This window comes from Ursus arctos, unplaced genomic scaffold, assembly GCF_023065955.2.
Source record: "Ursus arctos isolate Adak ecotype North America unplaced genomic scaffold, UrsArc2.0 scaffold_33, whole genome shotgun sequence".
In the NCBI taxonomy this organism is placed as follows: Eukaryota; Metazoa; Chordata; class Mammalia; order Carnivora; family Ursidae; genus Ursus; species Ursus arctos.
The window spans coordinates 32,799,966-32,805,965 of record NW_026623019.1 but is presented as its reverse complement, the minus strand read 5'-3'; the positions used below and the strand labels follow the sequence as shown (position 1 = coordinate 32,805,965).

Sequence of the window (6,000 nt, the reverse complement as noted above, 5' to 3'; positions counted from 1 at the left end):
CTTCTGTTACCTGTGCTGACCATGGAGAAGGCAGCCTTCAGTGGGTATCATTTTGATTCCTTGGTACACTTGTGAAAGGTGTTTTTGTCTCAAATTCCTCCATTTAGGAGTAATTATAATGATAAAAGTAAATTTTATCTTATATCATCTGTGGGTCCTGATCCTGGGCTCCCAGGGAAGCTATCCTTTAACATTTTACCTGGCTCAAAATGATTGGGCAAAACCTCAAAGCATGGGTCCTATTTCTGCCCCAAAAACATGTTGTACATCTGCTTCAAGAAGAAAACAATAACCAAAAAATGCCAACATAAATATAAGAAAAAATAAAGAACCTCTTCGGCTCCCATACGATTAAAGTCATACTGACATGTACATACTAAAACATAAGAAAGAGTCTGTCACTTTCTGGAATCTAAGAAGATCCTCATTGTGGTGTGTAACTCTGTACGTAAAAAAAAAAAAACAGAACAAAATATATAACCCTGCCCCAAATGTTCCTTCCCCGGAGCACTCCCTTCTTGGTGAAGATTGTGTCTCCCAGGCAGCTGTCCTCACTTCGGTTTGAATAAAGGTCTCTTCCTTTCTCTCTAAAATGTTTTTAAAAGTTCATTCACACAGTGTCGACAATAACAGTGTTTTCTATTTAAGTGAGAAATAAATGTTCCACTCTAGTTGCTTTGGGAATAGACGAATTGAGGGTTTCTTTAGAAGAATAAGTCTGCTTTCCAGAAAAGGCAAGGTCATTGGTCTATTGAGAATGAAGATAATTACTGGTAAACAACAAGTATGTGTTGCCCCTTCGCCCAGAAACCAAAGCAGATTTGCAGGCTTTAGGTCAGCGGTGCCTACTTCTCCACAGCTGACAGCACTTCTCTGCTCTGGCTCCAAGACACCCGAGGTTTTGAATGTCAGCATTGGAGTCACCGAGGCAGATTGTCACAGGACGCCAGTGTTCAGAGAAAGCACAGGTATGTTTGGCAAAATGTCCTATCTATGTCAGGGCTGGAGGTAAAACTTCTCATTATCCCAAAACCTCCTGGGCTTTTCTCTTTTCTCTAGTTGAGCCACAAAGTAAAATTGAAGTAGCTGTCAGCATTCTGGGTTTGGTGCAAGAATTACTTAGTTTCCCTGCTGGTAGAACTTTGCAGGGGATCACAATTTCTCTGTCCATTTATTGCTTACAAATGTATTTTGACCATCTGTTTCCTAGGAACCCTCTTTTATTAGAAAGGGAAGGTGAGATTCACTCTGTGCCTGTTTGTAACATCTAATTTGTTCCTTCATCTAACAGTGTTTATTCAATTGGGCCTAAGATATGGTGGAGTGGCCAGCATCTAGAGTTAGGTGGCTTTTTTCATCTGATACAGACTTGGATGATGTCATTTGACAAAGGTGATGTTTCATCATTGATTAGTTTATTCATCAGAAGAGTTAAAATTAGGGTGGAGGGAAAATTCAAAATTATCCAAAGCGGCCTGTTCCTGTTTAAAAGTTGAGCTTGACTTTCTAGTTTTACTAAATGTATTATCTCGATATTTTGAGATGCCATATTCACTCTGTAGTTTCTTTGGTGGTGGAGTCAGAAGGAGAGTCTGGAAACTCTTTTGGATAGTGGCATGCTGGTGGCTTCAAGGGGCTTGGCGTCTGGAGCCTTGGAGTGAAGTCTGCAACTGCGTGCCTGACCCTGGGTGCATCTCACAGAGGTTATGTTTCCTCTTATGAAATTGCAGGCAGATAATGTTCTGCTTAAAGGGGAACCCTCCCATCTTGTTGGTGGGAATGCAAAGTCGTGCAGCCAGTCTGGGAAACAGTGTGGTCGTTCCTCAAAAGTGTTAAACATTGAACAACCACATGATCCAGCAATGGCTCTCCTAGGTATTTACCCAAAGGATACAGAAATGCAGATTCGAAGGGGGTCCATGCACCATGATGTTTATGGCGGTAATGTCCACAGTAGCCAAACTATGGAGAGAACCCCAAAGTCCATGCACTGATGAATGGATAAAGCAGATGTGGGATATATATATATATATATAATGGAAAATGACCCAGGTTCAAAAAGAATGAAATTTTACCATTTGCAAGGATGTGCATGGATCTAGTGTGTATTAAGCTAAGCAAAATCAGTGAGGAAAGACAAATATCCTATACTCTCGCGGTTCTGGAATTTCAGAAAAAAAACAGATGAACAGAGTGGAGGGGTGATGAGAGAGGCAAACAAGGAAATAGACTCAACCTTGGAGAACAAACTGAGTGTTGCTGCAGGACAAGGGTGTGGGGGGAAGAGTTAAATGGGTGAGGGGTATTAAGGAGGGCACTTGTGATGAGCACTGGGTACTGTATGCAGATGAGGAATCACTAAATCCTACCCCTGAAGCGAATATTCCATGGCATGTGAACTAACTGGAATTTAAGTAAAAGAAGAAAGGAAAAAGTGTTCTGCTTCATGAAGAGTGAGGTAAAATTGTAGTGAATTGGGCTGTACTATTCTATAGATGAGAGTTGTAAAATACCCTGTTGTAGGATACACTAGTTTCTTATCACATAAGGAGTCCTCAGAGAGGTGCAATGAAAGATTCAGGTCTCAGAGCATGTTCATGTTCCACTGATATGTTACAGTTTGCACAGGTAGGAAAGAAGGTGGAGAAAAAGGCAACAGAAGGGGAAAGTAGGTGTGAACCTTTCATTAGTTAGCGTTATAGCTTTCTCATGAAAGCCTTGCGCCAGTGTGATTTTGGAAGAAGAGGAGGAATCCGGGAGCTTTGCAGGAGACGGGGGAGTTCCAGGTCTGGGTAAAGTTGACAGGGGTCCCAGATGAGAGCTGAATGCATTCTGCAGCAGGGTGTGGGCAGGGTGGGCTCCATGGGTGGCTTTGGTCTCCTGGGTGAGAGTTGTGACAGGTGAGGGCTGTGTGCAAGTTCCTGGCTGACGTCAAGTGAGGCACAGGTGGAGAGCTGGCAGAGAACCTTCTTCTGGGCCACCAGCCTCACCCAACACACACAGCCTCATCTTCTGTCCCTGTCACTCCAATTCAGACTTCTCTGAAGGTGAGTGAGAACACATCAAGAACATTCTGAACAGATGGCAAAGCATGTGCAAAGGTTCTGGGGCAGGAGAATTCCAGTTATGTCCAGGAGCAGCAAGAAGGCCCTTTGGCCACAGGAGACAGCTTAGGACATGAGTTCAGAAAGGTGACAGAGGGTGACAGAAAGCCATTCCAGGGCTATAACCCCTTGAGACCCTGTTTCACTGGGCCATCGTGGCTACAATGTTGAGAACAGATGACAGAGTGTTGAAGATGGCAAGGCAGGTCAATGATGAAGCTTTTCCAGGAACTCAGGCACTGTGGACCAGACAAGTGGCCTTGGGTGGAGTGGATAGACCTATTCTGGGTCCATTTTGAAGATGGAGCTCACAGGATTTGCTGATGGGTTAGCTATTAGGAGCAGGAGAACAGAGGAATTGGGGTAAATCCCAGCTGTTGTGGGTTGTCCTGATCTAGGGGAAGGAGAGGGTTTCTCGGGGGATACGAGGTAGTCCGTGTTCTGCATGCTGAGGAAGGTGCCTTTCCCGGTGGATCTGCTGAGGTTTGTGTCTGGGAGAACCTTTCACATCTCCTCCCTCAGCAATGCTCAGGTACAAGTATCCCCCACTCTTTAAACGTTCACAGAAAGACACTGGGCTTTCTTGGAAGAACTACGTTATTACCCAGCTTCAGTAAGAGGAAGAGACCTGAAGAGGATTTCCCTCTCATGAAAAAAGGTGAACAGTGAGAATCGTGTTCAGCATCTGTTTTGGGGAGAAGCACGACAGAGGCGGTGTGCACCCCAACCAGCTCCTTCGCTGGGAACTGCTCTCCGCATCCAGCCACTAGCACTTTGAATTGTGTCTGTGAGCCTCTGTTGTACTTTATCTTCATTTATGCTGGGCCTCAGTTAGAAACTTGTATCCTGAGGCCTAAGAAAAGCCAAAGAGAAGGAATTTTGGAGTCTGAGCACACTGTCTAATTGTTCGTGTAAATTAATGGTCATTCCTTCTTGACACCATTTCTGCTGTGCAAGGTTTCTCAGAAGCCCTGTACTTTCAAAGAGCAGGGAAACCTATACCCCATGCTGCAGGGTTAGTTTTAGTCTCCATGCTGCAGGGTTCGTTTTAGTCTCCATGCCGGACAGAACATTTCATGACTGTCAGATTTTCTCACTCAAACATTGAGACTTTGACCACCTTCACCCTTTTCTACCACACCATCCCAAAATCTGGCACCTACCAATCTGCTCTCAGTACCTATGCGTTCAGTATTTGTTTATTCCACGTGGAATATACATGAGAGCATCTGGTATTGGTCTTTCTGTGTCTGAGTTACATGGCATAAGGCCACCAAGGTCTATGTTTCCATGTCTGGTTCTTGAGAATAATGCTGCAGTGAACGTGAGAGTGCATCTGTCTTTTTGAGGCAGCATTTTTGTGTTCTCCAAATCAATACTCAGTAGAGCCATTACTGGGTCATGGGGTAGTTGTATTTATTTTTTCAGGAACCTCCATACCGTTTGTCACAGTGGCTGCACCAATTTCCTTTCCCACCAACAGTGCACAGTGTCTCCTCGTCTGCACACCCTTGACCCCACCTGGTGTCTGTCTCTGGGACAATTACTGTTCCAACAGTTGTGAGAGGATAGCCGATTGTTGGTGTCACTGATGTTTCCCTGACGATGATTAGTGAAGTTGAACAACTTTTTCTGTCTGTTGGCAACTGTGTGCCATCTTTGGAAAGTATCTATTCACATAATCCCACCATTTTTTATGTATATATATATTTTTTATTTGTATGAGTGTTGTGTGTATTTTGGATATTAGCCTCTTCTCACACATATGATTCGCAGATATATTTTTCTTATTGGGTCAGTGGCCTTTTAAGTTTTTGCTGGTTTCTTTTGCCGTGTGGAAGATTTCAGTTTGATGTTGTTCCACTTGTTTATTTTTGCTTTTGTTGCCTTTGCATTTGTTGTCCGATCTGAAGACTCTTTGCCAAAACCAATGTCGTGAGACTTAGTACCTGTGTCTTCTTGGAGGTTTATGGATTCAGGTCTTATGTTCAAATCATTCATCCATTAAAAATTTTGTGTGTGGTGGAAGAAAGTGGCCCAGTTATATTATTCTGCATTTAGTGTCCAGTTTGCCTGTTACCGCTCACTGAAGACACAGTCCTTCCCTCATGGCATGTCTTCTGCTGCTGTGTCGTAAGTTAGGATCATCTACGTGTGGGTAAGTTTCTGAGCTTTCTGTTTTGTTCCACTGACCTGGTGTCTGTGTTTATGCCAGTACCATCCTGTTTTGATGACAACAGCTTTGTTTTTTTTTTTTATTAATAATGATTTTTTATTATATTATGTTAGTCACCATACAGTACATCCCCGGTTTTCGATGTAAGGCTCGATGATGACAACAGCTTTGTAATCTAGCTTGAAATCCAGGTGTGTGTTGACCGCACCTTTCTTTCTCCAGTTTGCTTTGGGTATTTGGGGTCTTTTGTGATTCCATACAAGTTTGAGGACTGTTTTCTATTTCCTCGCATAATGCCACTGGAATTCAGATAGGCATTTCATCACATCTGTCAATTGCTTTGGGTACGATGGACATGTTCACATAATTAACTCTTCCAGTTAAGGAGCATGGCGTATGTTTCCATTTGTTTGTGTTGCCTTCCAAATCTTTGACCCATACATCCTGCCCCCCTTGACACACATATTTTTCATTTTTTTTCTGCCATGTGTTGAGTGTACTATGTCTTTCTCATTCTTGGTTACTTTTATTTCTAGATTTTTTTATACAATTGTAAATGTCGTTGCGTTTTCAATTTCTCAGTACGAAAGTGGGTCATCAGTACACAGAAATGCAAGAAGTTGGGTCATCTGGGTGGCCCCATAGGTGAAGTGTCTACCTTCAGCTCAGGTCATGATCCCAGAGTTCTGGGATCGAGCCCTGTGTTGGGCTCCCCGCTTA

The 6,000-nt window shown here is 43.3% G+C and overlaps 1 long non-coding RNA gene across 2 annotated transcripts in view; it reads left to right on the top strand.

Annotated features, from left to right (window-relative positions):
- The first annotated feature begins 839 nt into the window (after nt 1-839).
- The window catches only part of LOC130542365 (uncharacterized), a 46,517-nt gene continuing 41,356 nt past the window's right edge, over nt 840-6,000 (top strand). For both annotated transcript variants that reach the window (XR_008956863.1, XR_008956864.1), the window contains exon 1: nt 840-968. This is a non-coding gene — a long non-coding RNA (uncharacterized LOC130542365). The remainder of the gene's footprint in view (nt 969-6,000) is intronic.